The sequence below is a fragment of the Euleptes europaea genome, chromosome 12 (assembly GCF_029931775.1).
Source record: "Euleptes europaea isolate rEulEur1 chromosome 12, rEulEur1.hap1, whole genome shotgun sequence".
NCBI lineage: Eukaryota > Metazoa > Chordata > Lepidosauria > Squamata > Sphaerodactylidae > Euleptes > Euleptes europaea.
Genome location: NC_079323.1, coordinates 3611262 through 3627071, shown reverse-complemented (window position 1 = coordinate 3627071; position 15810 = coordinate 3611262). Strand labels below are relative to the sequence as shown.

Genomic DNA, 15810 nt, shown 5'->3' with positions numbered 1-15810 from the left:
TTCCTTTCCGGACAACCCTCTGGACTCTGCATCTCGTTTTATTTATTACTGATGATGTGTTGGGGATGAGGGGTGTTTTTTTTAATGTTGTCATGGGTGGCTTTTTAATTCCAGTTGGTTTCCATTCTGTATGATGAGTAAATAAAAGAAATTCTGAAAGCATAGTCTTTCGCTTCTCTGCATGTGTTCAAGGCCTGGTGATTCAGGGGAAAGAGAACATGTTGAAGGGTGCACGAGCTTAGGGGAACAAATCATAGAATCATAGAGCTGGAAGGGACCACCAGGGTCATCTAGTCCAACCCCCTGCACAATGCAGGAAATTCACAACTGCCTCCCCCCCCCCATCTAAAAGGGTCCTGTTGGTAGGTGACAGGAAAGCCACTTGAGACCCTGGAGAGCTTCTGTCAGTCTGAGTAGACAATACTGACCCTCAATACTGAGAGCCAGCGTGGTGTAGTGGTTAAGAGCGGTGGTTTGGAGCAGTGGAGTCTGATCTGGAGAACCAGGTTTGATTCCCCACTCCTCCACATGAGCGGCAGAGGCTAATCTGGTGAACCGGGTTGGTTTCCCCTCTCCTACACATGGAGCCAGCTGGGTGACCTTGGGCTAGTCACAGCTCTCTCAGCCTCACCTATCTCACAGGGTGTCTGTTGTGGGGAGGGGAAGGGAAGGTGATTGTAGGCCGTTTTGATTCTTCCTTAAGTGGTAGAGAAAGTTGGCATATAAAAACCAACTCTTCTTCTTCTCATGGACCAAGGGTCTGATTCAGTATTAAGGCAGAGTCATGTGTTCGTGTGTTAAAAGGAAGGGGCTGTGGCTCAGTGGTAGAGCATCTGTTTGGCCTGCAAAAGGTCCAATTCCCGGCACCTCCAGTTCAAAGGACCAAGGAGCAGGTGATTTGAAAAACCTCTGTCGGAGACCCTGGAGAGCCGCTGCCTGTCTGGGTAGACAAGGTTGACCTTGATGGACCAGGGGTCTTGTATCACTTACCTTTTCTTGCTGCGTTTACAAGCTAACTGAGAGTTCAAGTACTTTTCAACTGCCAGTGAGGAATTGTCTCTCAAAACACTAGAACCCAATGAAATGGATTGCAAAGAGACACGGTATTTCTCCATACAATAGATAATAAACCTGTGGAATTCACTGCCAGAAGATGTGGAGAAGACAAGATGAAGAGGTGGTTTTTAGAGATTAGACACATTCCTGGATAGGTCCATCAGAAGCCACCGGCGACCAAATGTTTGCCAGGGCAATATTAAAGCAATGTTTCTTTTAAAAGATTGAAATCCAGATTTATTTTCATCGGCCAAAGGGCTGTTCCGTATACAAGATCAGACCCCTCTCCCCCCAACACATATCCATAAGTTTCTAACATTTGATAATAGGGTGAGCAGCCCACCTGCATGCTACTTACAATGTCAGCGCTGAAGAAAGGAAAGATGTTGTTTGTGTCCAGTTTTCTCGGCTGGTCTAGATTTTCAAACCGGAATCTGGGTCAGCCCCTAAAGCAGTGGTGGCCCACAGTGCAGTTTTGTGGCGCCTCCCACCTTTCAGTGAAATCCCCTACTAAAAGAGGAACACCCACTTACCCAGCATGTAATTAACCTGTGGAACTCCTTGCCACAGGATGTGGTGATGGCATCTAGCCTAGATGCCTTTGAGAGGGGATTGGACAAATTTCTGGAGGAAAAGTCCATCATGGGTTACTAGCCCTGATGGGTATGTGCTACCTCCTTATTATAGATGTGGGCCACTGTGAGATACAGGAGCTGGACTAGATAGGTCCAACGCATGTACAGTGGAGGTGAATCAAAGGTAGGAAATGCACTCAGATGCCTTTTTCAGAGCAGGCCAAAAGGTCTGCAAATTCAAAAGGAACCCCAGCTGAGAATCACTGCCGTAGATTGTTGATTCAGGGAATATCCATTTCTTTAGTGTTAACTAATAGTGTTAGCTATTTTTTGTATAGGGATAGATTTGTTATTGTTTTTCTTTTAAGACAAAAGATGTGAATGTATGAGTTGCTTTTTCTAAACTAAAACCTCAGTATTCAGGTTAAATTGCCGTGTTGGCACTTGGAGATAAATAAGTGGGTTTTGGGTTGCAGTATGGGCACTCGGTCTCTAAAAGGTTCGCCATCACTGCCCTAAAGGAATAAACTCTCAGGGACCTTTTTGATTTATTTGAAAGGAGCAGTTTCTTCCCACTGAGTTAAATTTAGCAGGGGCAGTCGGAGGCATCCAAAAACTTTCCCTCAGCACCAGAAGCCCGGCTTAAAACACAAGATTCAAATCCAGGAGCACCTTAGAAACCAACAAGATTTCCGGGGAAGACGTTTCCGAGGGAGAATTAAGCATCACTGGCATTTGACAAAGTGGGGTTTGACTGTCGAAAGCTCCTACCCCTAGAAATCTTCTCGGTCTCCAAAGTGCTACTGGACTCAAAACCAGTGCATCTACTGCAGACCAACACTGCTGAAACGAAAAGGGAGCAAATCCAGTGGGGGCTATAATACAAGTTGGCTATAATACAAGCAAACAGGGTTCTTTCCCCCATGATATCATCTTCACAACCACTCTGCAAGGCAGATTACATTGAGGGATCGTGACCAAGATCTGACAGGCTGTGCTCTTGTAGGACAGGTGACATAGAAACTATTGAACATGTATTGTTCAGCTGTCCATTTTATCATGGGGCTCGTATTAGACTTACTGATCCCCTGATCAGTGGATTCCCAGATAAGTCGGCCGAGTTCCTGTCTAAAAAGCTTCTGATGGGGGAGATTCTTCATCTTTCGCTCCCCACTGCTAAATTCTGCGCCATTGCAATTAAAATACGCAAAAATAGGGTGGGGAAAAACTGTTAAACTCTTTTATACTTTTATATTTTTAGTAATCTTAAATTGGCAAGCCACTTTTGTGTCATGCACTAATTTTGTATATCTTATTAAATACCAGATTTTTACAATTTTTGTAATTTGTAACCATTTTTATAGCTTTATCAAGTTGGACAATATGATAAACTAACTCTTGGCTGGTCAAATAGACCGTATTAATAAACTTGACTTGACTTGATCGTGACCAACCCAAGGCCACCTGCTGAACTGCAAGGTTAAGCTGGGATTTGAACTTGTGTCTCACCAGTTGAAGACCAAGTCTCTACACACTACATTGCCCGGCCTACGCCTAATCTGTCAGCAAGGCTGATTCTATTACCTTAGGCAGATCATGAGAGGGACGAGGGTATCTTGGGCATCTTCTGGGCATGGAGTAGGGGTTCACTGGGGGTGTAGGGGGGGAGGTAGTTGTGAATTTCCTGCATTGTGCAGGGGGTTGGACTAGATGACCCTGGTGGTCCCTTCCAATTCTATGATTCTATAATCACACCAAAACAGCAAAAACCTGGTATCTGAGCCTAGTTCTCTGTTCACTTAAATTGGGCGGCACCTGTCTGGCCACTGTGAGAGAAAGGTTACTGGAGTAGAAAGAGCCTTAGTCCAATCCAAAGCATGCTGTGATATTAATGTTCTTTAAAAGACAACATGCAAGTGTTTAATTTTTTTGGTGCGCTATACAAATATTCCTGGCCTGGATGGCCCACACTAGCCTGATCTTGTCAGATCTCAGAAGCCAAGCTGGGTCGGCTCAGCTTCATATTCGGATGAGAGACCCCCAAGGAAGTCCAGGGTCGCTATGCAGAATCAGGCCATGGCAAATCACCTCTGTTTCATCTCTTTCCTTGAAAACTCTATAAGGTCAATGTAAATTGATAGCTACCTCACAGCACTTTCCACCACCATATAGACATTATACTACGACTACTACTAGAATCATAGTATCATAGAGTTGGAAGGGACCACCAGGTCATCTAGTCCAACCCCCAGCACAACACAGGGGGTGTGGTACTACTATTACTGTTGGATGCAAAAAAGGATGACCATTTCAGTAATCGGCTAGAAGGCAATTTCTCCAGGGATATCTTTTTTTACCCAGGGCCACACTAGATGCCAAAAAGTTCTCCAGTGTTTTTGTTAAATAACGATAGGGAGAGTTTGGGGATTGGAGCTTGTGAATCAGACGAGAGTCTCCTGCCCCTAACTACTTTACTTAAAAGCCCCTCCACCCAAAGCAGACCTTGATGAATCCATGGGCTGGTTCAGTATATGGCAGCTTCATGTGTGTTTAGGGAGAGGCTGTGGCTCAGTGGTAGAGCATCTGCTTTCCGTGCAGAAGGTCCCAGGTTCAATCCCTGGAATCTCTAGCTAAAAGGACCAGGCAGTAGGTGATGGACCTCAACCTGAGCCCCTGGAAAGCCGCTGCCAGTTTGGGTAGACAATACTGATCTTGATGGACCAAGGGCCTGATTCAGTATTAGGCAGCTTCACGTGTTCACATGCTTTGGGGCCGAGGATTCGGGATGTATCCGGAAGCTCCCTTCTGTGCCCTCAGTAATACCTGATGCACCTGCCCTTTGGTAAGGAGGAAGGTTATTATAAAGTCCTCACAAGACCAATCGCCTTCAAAGAGGGGCAGGGGGGTGTCCTTGAAAGCCTCCTCTGGATTTCACAATAAGAGAACAGGGAGCTCGAAAAACCCATTAACTGGGGAGGGAAACTGGCCAGGGATGGCTGTGAAGAAGCAGGAACTGGATAAGGGACATGTGAGCTGGTGCACCTCACTACCTCACAGGGTATCTGTTGTGGGGAGGGGAAGGGGAGGTGATTGTAAGTCGGCTTGGTCTCCCTTAAGCGATAGAGAAAGTCTTCTTCTTCGAAAGATGTTGTCTCAACAAATCCAGGTATTTAGCAAAGCGTTTCTTGGCCGTTCTGAGGTAGTTGGGGCTGAGAGAGCTCTAAGAGAGCTGTGACTAGCGCAAGGTCACCCAGCTGGCTTCTTGTGTAGGAGTGGGGAAACCAACCTGGTTCTCCAGACTAGAGTCTGCTGCTCATGTGGAGGAGTGAGGACTCAAACCCAGTTCTCCAGATCAGAGTCCACTGCTCCAAACCACTGCTCTTAACCACTATACCATGCTGGCTCTCTTTATGACTAGCATATGCAGCCTGCGACACAAAGTGCTGGACCAAGAGGTCCTTGAAGGCACCCCCCAGCCCTACAGTTCTCAAATGTCATTTTTCAGAACCTGGAAAATTGGGCACTTCTTTCAAAGCCAATTGACAGGTCAAATCCTGGATTTCTCGGGGCGGGGGGGGGGGGTCTTCTGACTTCCTGATTTAGCAGCAGAAGGGGAGAGGGTGGTCCTTCATCCCATCGGGAGCCACCAGTGCAAATCCCTCACATGATTCATGATGCATCATCACCATCACGTTTCTCTTTTGTCACAGACCAAATGAGTATCTGCAGAAGTAAAAATTACTACTAGGAAGAAGCTCTGAAAGGTGGGGGTCTGGCGCCCTCTGCTGATGAACGGAAGTATCACCACCTCGTAGCAAATGAAGACCTATTCAGACTGAAGGTCATTTCGTAGATCAAGGATGCTGAAACGCACGGTGCTGGGTTCAAGCTGCCCCAGAAAACTGAGCCCTGTGACTAGTAAGCCCTTCTGAGTAAACCTAGATATTCTGAGGGGTGCTGTTTATACAGCATAAGCCCATATTTTGGCATGCTTGCATAGGACACCCAGCCTATGCCCAAAGGCAGTTTCTGAACAGTCATCAAAGGCTGTCCCAGGGAGAACGTCTTGCAGTAATCTAGCCTGAATGCTCCCAGGGCAGGCTGTCTTTTCTAGAAAGACAGCCACTGAGCATCCGACCAACATTGCTGATTCACAAGGAGCAGTGCAAACCTATCCGAAACAGGCTGAATCCCACCCAGTCGAAGCAGCAACTAATGGAACCCATCTCGCCAAAACTAATTTGGGCCCCTTTCAGATTACCATTTTAAACCAGATGTCATCCATTCTTTGCCCATTACTGAGTAAAGCAATACAGAGATGGGAGTTCATACAGCTCACTTCAATCCATCTATGAGCTGTCTCTAAAGCGCTCTGGCCAGTTAACCTTTTTTGTGGCACGTTCTTTCCCGGCTACAGTGACAGGCATGTCAACGGTGATGTTATAGCACTGTAGCACTATGCCACTATAGTGCAAATCTCTGTATGTTTAAAAAAAAGCTGAAAAAGAACGCTGTGCAGAAAAAGGTGGTGGTGGTGGGAATAGCGGTCCTTTTGGAAATACCCCAGACAGTTCAAACAGCACACTGGAGCGATTCAGAAGTGCAAGGAAGAACTGAAAGCAGGAGAAAGCTGGTTTCATAAAAAGTGGCAGAGCCCCGCAATGCCGACAAGACGCAAGCAGCTTTGTCTAAACAGGTTAAAAAAAAAACAGTTAGCAGCCGAGAGCCAAACCAGTTGTATCTGAATTGACACAAAAAAATCTGTTAGCAACAGGCTACTCAACCAGATTATAAGGGCAGTTTGAAAGGGGCCTTAGAAAGACAGAATATATTGAACGGCTGCATTCAGGACTGGGTTTTTTTGGAAGGGGGTGTTCAATAGAGATCCGTGGTCTGTTTTGCCAAGATTCATTCTTCTTTGCTGGAACAGTGAGAATATTTTAAATCCTCAGTTCCCCATCTATAAAAGGAGCTATCAAGTCCAGCAGCACCCTAGAGATCGACAAGGTTTTCGGGGTATAAGCTTTTGAGAATCAAAGCTCCCTTTGTCATATAACCACTGGGTTACCACTACCAAGGGTATCTGATAAAGAGAGCTTTGACTCTCCAAAGCTCATACCCCAAAAATCTTGTTGGTCTCTAAGGTGCTACTTTATTCGAATCTACCACCACCAGTAGTAGTAGTATTAGGAGGAGAAGAAATTTAGCTATTCTACTCCAGAATACAGAGCCCCGTGGCGCAGAGTGGTAAACTGCAGCACTGCAGTCAAAAGCTCTGCTCACAACTTGAGTTCAATCCCGACAAAAGTCGGTTTCAGGTAGCCGGCTCAAGGTTGACTCAGACTTCCATCCTTCCGAGGTCGGTAAAATGAGTTCCCAGCTTGCTGGGAGTAAAGTGTAGATGACCAGGGAAGGCAATGCCAACCACCCTGTCAACATAGTCTGCCTAGTAAAAGCCGGGCTGTGACGGCACCCCCCATGGGTCAGTAATAACTGGGTGCTTGCACAGAGGACTACTCTACCTTTACTGCGGACCACCACAGCTCTCCTCTGAAACTATCTTCATGGAAGGCATCTATAAAATAGAAACCTTTGGATCAGCCTGAGAAGCAGGATTTTTAAATTGGGGAGTAGACATATGCAGTTTCTTAAAGGCAAACACATTTCTGCTCCCGCAGAAGTGTCCGTGGACTAGTGCTCATTCTAAAACCATGGACTCTTATGCTAAAGTAAAAACTTGTTCGCCTTGCAGGTGCCGCAAGATTTTTTATTTACTTACATACTTATGTGGCTGCAAGAAGACAAATGAAATTGGGTTATTTCTGCATGGGCTCTCGTGTTTCAGCAGGTGGCGCTCTTGAACACAGAAAGCAGTTTCATACCAAGAGGGATTCTGGATCTAGCTTCTCTTACCAGGGCTGGCTCTCTGGGGGGGGTCTCAATGCCTTTCATAACAGATGCTACCGGAAATATTCTTTTTTAACTGGAGGACCCGGGGATTGAACCTGAGACCTTTCTGCACTCTACACAAGCAGAGCCTTTTATCATCATCATCATAGACCTTTAATGGCATAACGACCTTTTCAAGTCCTTTCCAGTTCTGCACGAACCGTCTGGATGCATAATCAATTCGGGACCCTTGTCTCGGAGAGCCTCAAAATCCTTGGGGGGTGGGTGGAAAGAGATAGCCTTTTGCTTTAACCACTGCTCTTGTGTCAGTGGAGGCCTAGAAGTAAATGAACCCTGAGGAGTAGGATTTTACAGCACCCACCACTCCTGCTGTTGGTGATGGCAGCGGCTCCTAAACCTTCATGAACACATGAAGCTGCCTTCTACTGAACCAGACCCTCGGTCCATCAAAGTCTGTACTGTCTACTCAGACCGGCACCGGCTCTCTGGAGTCTCAGGCAGAGGTCTTTCCCATCACCTGCTTGCCTAGTCCCTTTAAATTGGAGGTGCCGGGGATTGAACCTGGGACCTTCATGTTGTTGGTATGAGCCTATCTTAGGGATGCCGGCCAACAGGCGGGGCCTGGGGGTCCCCTGGAATTACAGCTCATCTCCAGACTACAGAGATCAGTTTCTCCGGAGAAAATGAGCCCTTTGGAGGCCGACTCTATGGCCTTGTACCCAGTTGAGGTCCCTCCCCTCCCCAGGCCCCACCCCCAAATCTCCAGGAGTTTCCCAGCCTGGATCTGGCAACCCTACCCCCCATCCCCCACGGGTGTTATCTTTTACACCCATGGCATCCCACTTAAACACAGATGTTTGATGTCTCTGTTTCCACCCAAGTAACACTATGGTGTTTTATGGGCTGGCTTTCTTGCGTACCCATCTGGAGACACCAAGTTAGAAGTATGGAAAATTCCAGAAATTAAAAAAACCCACCCTTTTTTTAATTTGTACATTACTTAACATACAGCTTTCCATGTTTTTTATCAAGACTCTAAAGGGCTCAAGAGGCTTGCTTAGAACAAGTCGTCAGGCAAAAAGGGTGGGGGGATCCCCAAAGTGGAAAAAAAATATATAGGCTAAATTTGGGATATGAAACATGGACAAATCCCAGTTCTTGTACCTGATTCTGGCTTGTACAGGTTGTATTTGCTTTCTTGTTTTCTAACATTGCTTAAATTTTGCTAACATTATTTAAACTACAATTTAAAAAAATAATGGGAAATGTTCAGATTTCTCTGGAAAACCCGCATCCCTGCCGTTGAGCTCCGACCTGCTTCATATTCTTTAGCACAGTCGTGAAAAGCTTTTGAAACCCTGCAGGAACCGCTAATCATAAAAGAGAGACAAGGCCTATTTCATCCTGACGATGACAAAGCGAATGAGTGCAGATCCAGTGCTAAAAATACTCCTTCGCCTTGTAACCGGGGACATTTTCTTAGCTCTGACCAAAAGGAAGATGGTCAGAAAATTAGATCTGGCACAGGCTTATCTCCTAATGGAAGTGGGAGCAGTTGTCAAAGGAGGTTTCTTATTACTGGCACCCAATGCAGGATGTTTCAGCGTGGTGTAGTGGTTAAGAGTGGCGGACTCCAATCTGAAGAACCGGGTTCAATTCCCCGCTCCTCCACATGCAGCCTGTTGGGTGACCTTGGGGCAGTCACAATTCTCTCTGAACTCTCTCAGCCTCGCCTACCCCACAAGGTGCCTGTTGTGGGAGGGGGAGGTGATTGTAAGCCGCTTTGAGACTTCTTTCGGCCATCTGGAGCGAAGTGCTATCAACATCCTGAGGTGACACAAGTCTAATGGCGGTGGTGGAAACGGCTATCAAGTCACAGCTGACCCTGTGGGGTTTTCAAAGCAAGAGACAGGTGTTTCACCATGCGTAGTGACCCTGGGCTTAGTGACCATGCGCCTCTGCATAGTGACCCTGGTCTTCCTCGGTGGTCTCCCACCCAAGCACTAACCATGGCTGACCCTGCTGAGCTTCCAAGATCTGATGAGATCGGGCTAGCATGAGCCTTTCAGGTCTGGGCATCACAGTGTTACGTGGAAGTCTTTTTTTCTTAAAAGAAATTGCAGTTTAGGGAGCAAAGCAGAGCAAAAATTCCATGTGGAGGCAACCTCCCTCTTGTCCTGGTGCTAAAACTCTGGAACTCTCTGCCCAGGGATACACGCCTGTCCCTTTCCGTTGCCGTCTTCTGCCAGCGGGTGAAGAGTTTTTTTGCTTGTTTGTTTTATTTGGCACTCCCTCAATGAACCTTCCTTCTTAAACATTTTTTTAAATGTTCTGTATCGATTTTAACTGTTTTGTATCTATTTTAACTCTGTTTTTCAACATTTTAAAATTAGTTTAATAATGTATGTTTGGGAGGGGGGCTGATTTTTATGGTTTTATGACATAATTTTATCATGAATGTTTTAAATTCTTAGCCGCCTTGGCAGCCCTTGTGAGGGAAGAAAGACAGGACACAAATTTTGTAAATAATAATAATAATATTGACCCAGACGAAAGCCAGAACAAAGGGAAAAAATCCATGAAAACACTTCTTATCTGGGCCAATCCAAAATGACTCAAAACACTGTGGAAACTACAGAGCTTACCAGGACCCTTCATCAGGTCAGATATTACAAAATAAGAATTTTAATGGGGGTGGGAGCAGATATTTCAGGTCACGCTATTAAGACCTGGTCCTATCAGTTTTTGGCGTTAGATGCTAGCGGGGTTGACATTTTTATCTCTGGTGGTGTTAAAGTAATACTCCAATGTGCATAAGAATATAAGAAGGGCCATGCTGGATCAGTTCAAGGACTACCAAGTCCAGCACTCTGTTCACACAGCGGCCAACCAGGTGCCTCTAGGAAGCCCACGAAAAAGATGACTGCAGCAGCATCCTGCCTGTGTTCCAAAGCACCTCATATAATAGGCCTGCTCCTCTGTTCCTGGAGAGAATAGGGATGCATCATGACTAGCGTCCATTTTTACTAGTAGCCAAGAATACCCTTCTCCCCCATGAACATGTCCACTCCCCTCTTAAAGCCTTGGCAGCCATCACCCCATCCTGGGGCAGGGAGTGCCACAATTTAACTATGTGTTGTGTGAAGAAAAGCTTCTCCCTGTCCACTCTCTCCATACCATGCATACTTTTATAGACCTCTATCATGTGCGTGGTGAAATAACAACGTACCTCAAAACCGTGTTCAAACTCCTTGATGTCTCAGAGCTGTACCTCTTCCCAGAATCAGAACATTTGGAACCAGAAACCCTGCCTCAACCAGTAAATTAACACACACAAATACATACGCCAAGACTGGTCCACATTCTTAAAACACATTTCAAACATTAAAGGATATCCACGGCCTCAATCTCTCTATTTTTTTTGGAAACATTTTAATAGTTATCGAATGTTCTACATCTTACAGTAAATATCATACAGTTACAAACTCTTGGCTTAAACCTGTCAGGGAGATCACTAATTGATCCTCAAAACAAAAATAATAATAATAATAATACAGATTTTACACTTCATATTCACAAGAGGAGGCTATGGGACTTTCTGAAAAACTCAAAGGCTCCTTCTCCCCCACTTACCCCATGGTTAAGCCATTGGATCTGAAACTTGGAAGACTTAATCTAATACAATTTTTTGCAGATTTCCCAATAAAATTTAAAAACCAGATCATCCAACTTCTACTGAGTTCACAGTTAATTTTTAACAAACCAAATAAAATTCCAGAACCTCCCTGATTTTTCCCACCTGCCCGAAATTTCGCATCTCGGAAGCCGGGTTTCTCTGCCATGTGCAATAGAATCGGAACACGGGAGGGAGGAAGGAGCCTCCTCCCGGCAGCCACATTTGGTCATGAGTGAAGTGCGTGGAAAGTGGTTTCAAATTCAGCTCCTGGTGTAAACGAAACACAAGAATAACCCCAGTCTGGAGGCATTTCTACTTATTTAGTTTACGTCATTTATAGACTTTTTTTGCCCCCAATGGTGACCCAAAGCTACTTGCATTGTTCTCCTCTCCATTTTATCCTCACAACACAACCCTGTGAGGTAGGTTAGGCTGCCAGAGTGTGAGACTGGCCCAAGGTCACCCAGCAATCTTCTATGGCAGAGCAGGGATTCAAACCTGGGTCTCCCACATCCTAGCCTGACACTTTAATGACTGCACCACACTGGCTCTCTTCTGCGGATTTTCTCCAGTCACTGGAGACCCAGTAGGGTATCGGACAAAAAAGAAGAGTTGTTTTTTATCTGCCGACTTTCTCTACCACTTAAGGGAGAATCAAACCGGCTTACAATCGCCTTCCCTTCCCCTCCTCACAACAGACACCCTGTGAGGTAGGTGAGGCTGAGAGAGCTCTTAAGAGAACTGTGACTAGCCCAGGGTCACCCAGCTGGCTTCATGTGGAGGAGTGGGGAAACCAACCCGGTTGAACACATGAAACTGCCTTATACTGAATCAGGCCCTTGGTCCATCAAAGTCAATATTGTCTACTCAGAGCAGCAGCAGTCTCAGGCAGAGAGGTCTTTCACATCACCTACCTGCCTAGTCCCTTTAACTGGAGATGCCGGAGATTGAATCTGGGACCTTCTGCACGCCAAGCAGATGCTCTACCACTGAGCCACAGCCTCTCCAGATTAGAGTCCACCACTCATGTGGAGGAGTGGGGAATCAAACCCGGTTCTCCAGATCAGAGTCCACCGCTCCAAACCACTACATCACGCTGGCTCTCAAAGAGATATCTGTGACTGCATCACCACTTAGCAAAGATGCAAAGAGACACCAAGGGCCGCCTTCAACAACACTTAAGAGACTCTTAACACAAAAACTTCCAGAATTGCTTGGCTCTATGGGCCTCCAGCATAATCAGGGGCCCTGGAAAAAAAAAACCCAAACAGTGGCCCTGTTATTCAATCAAGAAGTTCACTGGATGAGCAAGCTGGCCTTCATATTTCAGCCTAACCTACATCACAGGGCTGCTGGGAAATTAAAAGGGGACGAATCCCAGGTATTCCAGGGAGAAGAGGGGTATCTAAATGTGATTTATGTGCTAACCAGCTCTAGTGGTGGAAAGTGCCATACAGTTGCAGCCAACTTATGGCGACCCTGCCGTGTTTTCAAGGCAAGAAATGTTCAGAGGTGGCTTGCTGTTTCCTGCCTCTGCATAGCAACCCTGGACTTCCTTGGTTGTCTCCCACCCAAGCACTAACAATAGCTGATCCTGCTTGGCTTCCAAGTTCTGATGAGATCGGCCGAGTGTGGGCCATCCAGGTCAGGCAGCCAACTTTACTGAAGAAAATGTAGCAGATCCTCATAGCACACAGCAGAGAAAGAGATCCAGCTAGAAGACTCAATTCTGCCCAAATCGCGTCACATCTCCTACTCTGCCCAGCCGAGTGGTTCATGGAAAGCAAGTGCCAATCCAAAGCCCTAAAAAAAATTAAGTAAGAACAGACACAATCCCAAACTTTCTTTCAAGAAAGGAATGTCAATACCAAATTTGGCATGGCATACAGAGATCATGCCCAAACGGTCCCACAAAACGCTGGCTAGTGCAAAGGGGGGGGGCGCAGGGACAAACCCGGGGCAATGGAAGCAGCGCTGAAATCTTTCTCCATCATACGAAGGAGAACGCAACCACCACCTGCATTCAGAACAGCCTAAAACCATTTTGAAAAGGAAATTGCATGGTATCTCGTGGTCCTTATTGCTGCTTAAAGCTGGTGAACTTGTTTCCTATTTCTTTCTCTAAAAGACTTTCTAGCCAGGGTATTTTTTTAAAAACAACAACAACCATTTATTAAGAAGTACAGATGGATTTTCACTTTGAACAAATCAGCTACGCTAACAAACGTAATTGCTGGGGGGGATGTAGGGTTAACAAGAAGTCAGCGTGGCTGTTGGCCCAGGGGGAACATCTTGGCCAGCCCCACCCGTTCCCACAGCCTAGCAGTGGAGCTCCCCCGTGCAACAACATGGAAATATCCCACTGCCGAATCAGTGAGAGGTCGCTGGTGGAGGGAATCCAGATGCCTTCCCGTGGCAGGAATGCTGGGAAATGGCATTTTCCTACTACGCAAAAAGCGAACTAGAAAATTACAAAAGCATCCCCACACCGGGCGAGGACTTGTAGCTTGGACCCCCTTGCATGATGATGGGATATTCCACCACTGCTGCCGGAGAAGGCCAGTTAATCGTGCGTTGCTAATATGCCGATTTACACACACACACACACACAATCTGGCAGCGGTCATGGTGGGGGTGTTTTAGGAGGGCTGGATTCAGATGACCATCCGGGGACGATATCATCAGAGTCAGCACAGGGGATTTCCTTCCCTTCACGATTATCTCACAGTGAGCCCAACGACCACTTGGAGGACCGTGACCGTCAACACCGACGGACCCAAAGGGGTGTCCAAATCAATTCCACCTGTATCTCGGCATGGCCACCATAGCTGAAGTGATTGTGTCTTGGTCCACTTAAGTTTTGTGTTTCCGCCCCCCTCCCAAACTATTATCTCTTTCAGGGGTAGAGAAAGTCTTGCTATACAGCCCCCCCCCCACGCCTCCCCGTGAATGAAAGCCCATAGACTTGTGTTCTGAAGTGTTCCCTGTTGCTCAAAGAAGCTTCCAACCAATTCAACCATAAAGTTCTTCTAGTGAAGAATAAGAAACATCAATCATTAAAAAAACAAAAACAAAAAAATTAAATAACACTTATGGTAAAAAGCGCCTTTTAAATTACATATCTGAACTGCAAAAAAGAAGAAGATTTGACTAGGATATTATGGTTCATAAAATACAGGAGCAAATACACACAGTTCAGTTTTCTTGGAGTGGCGGCTGGGAGGCATCTCCAAGGTCCTTTGACGTTGGTTTGGGCCAACAGGACTATTAATATGCATTCTTCCCCCCCTTTCCCCCAAGTTTTGCTATATGCCATGTGTTTCAAAGTAAGGATATTGGGGAGAGGGGGTCAGTCAATGACAGTTAACACTAACATTGGTAGGTTTTACCTCCCCGTGCTTTCTGTGTTTTATAATTGACCGTGGGTGGATGGGTGAGTCTCCGTGAGTGAAGAATGATGGATTCTCGAGATGGAAAAACGATAACAATGATGCGACACAGCCCAAGCAGAAGCAGCAAAAGAGGCAGCACCCCAAAATGGCAATGCTCCCAGCCCACTTTTCTGCACCTTGTCTGCGGCTCAAACGCCCTTCCTCGTTTCATTGCGTGGGTCACTGCACAGCCCTTCAGTGCCGCCCCGCTCAAATTACAACCTTCCCCTTCCTCCTCTCAACAGCTTTTCCAGTTCAGATTTAAAAGGATATACTTTATACAGTTATATACAAACAGAGCTCCAAAGATTACTTGTATTATTAAACATTGGATCCCAATTACTTCAAGCCGCCTTTCAGAAGGCCGGATTACGATGCTTCTGCTCCTGGTCGAGCAGCACCGCTTGCCTCAGCGGGGACTGCTAAAAGGGGGAGCGATTCATATCTACACAAATTGGGGCCACGGGTTCAAAGGGAATCGACACACGGCCCTTTGTAAACAGTCTGCACGTGACCCCACACACTGGAATGGCCCTGGCAAGGGATTCTCAATCTTGTGCAAATTCTGCGGCACGGGGCTTCAATACTGGGGGAAAGCACTTACGCAACTGTTGAGGTCTGCGTCGCCATGTGCGGGAAGCAAATTTCTGGGCTTAGGCCCTGCATCTCTCTGGACAAGTCCCTGCTTCTCAACCACACCTGCCGCACAGGGCAGCTGCAGGGGCGTCAAGCAGAAATAACGCTACAGACACGATCACAGAATTATCGAGTTGGAAGGGGGCCATACTGGCCGTCTAGTCCAACCCCCTGAGGGGCAAGACTAGTGTGGAAGAGATCAGCCAAGCTGTTTGTGGCAAGGGAAAGAGGGGGTCAGGGACCAAGAGGCTCTACGGTTTCAGTACCCCACAATCCCCTCTCCAACAGCCAAGATTTCTATTGTCTTGCTATGCAAAGGTGTCTTTGGGAATGGTTCAATACAGACATTGTGGCACCTGAACTATCTGCTCACAGCTAGCTCCTTTGGCATGGATTATGGCAGCGGCAAGAGTTTTCCTGCACCTTTGTGCAGGGCAGGTGCTTCTACTGGGTCCAAAGAACAGCCTAGAGTGTTTCCATGAGTGATTCTAACTTTCTTGTCGAACTTTCCAAGCCTGTACACGGA

The 15810-nt window shown here is 46.4% G+C and overlaps 1 non-coding gene across 1 annotated transcript; it reads left to right on the top strand.

Annotated features, from left to right (window-relative positions):
* Positions 1–4187: 4187 nt before the first annotated feature.
* On the top strand, positions 4188–4260 carry TRNAG-UCC (transfer RNA glycine (anticodon UCC)). Its single transcript has one exon. It is a non-coding gene; the product is annotated as a tRNA-Gly (tRNA).
* The last annotated feature ends 11550 nt before the right edge of the window (positions 4261–15810 follow it).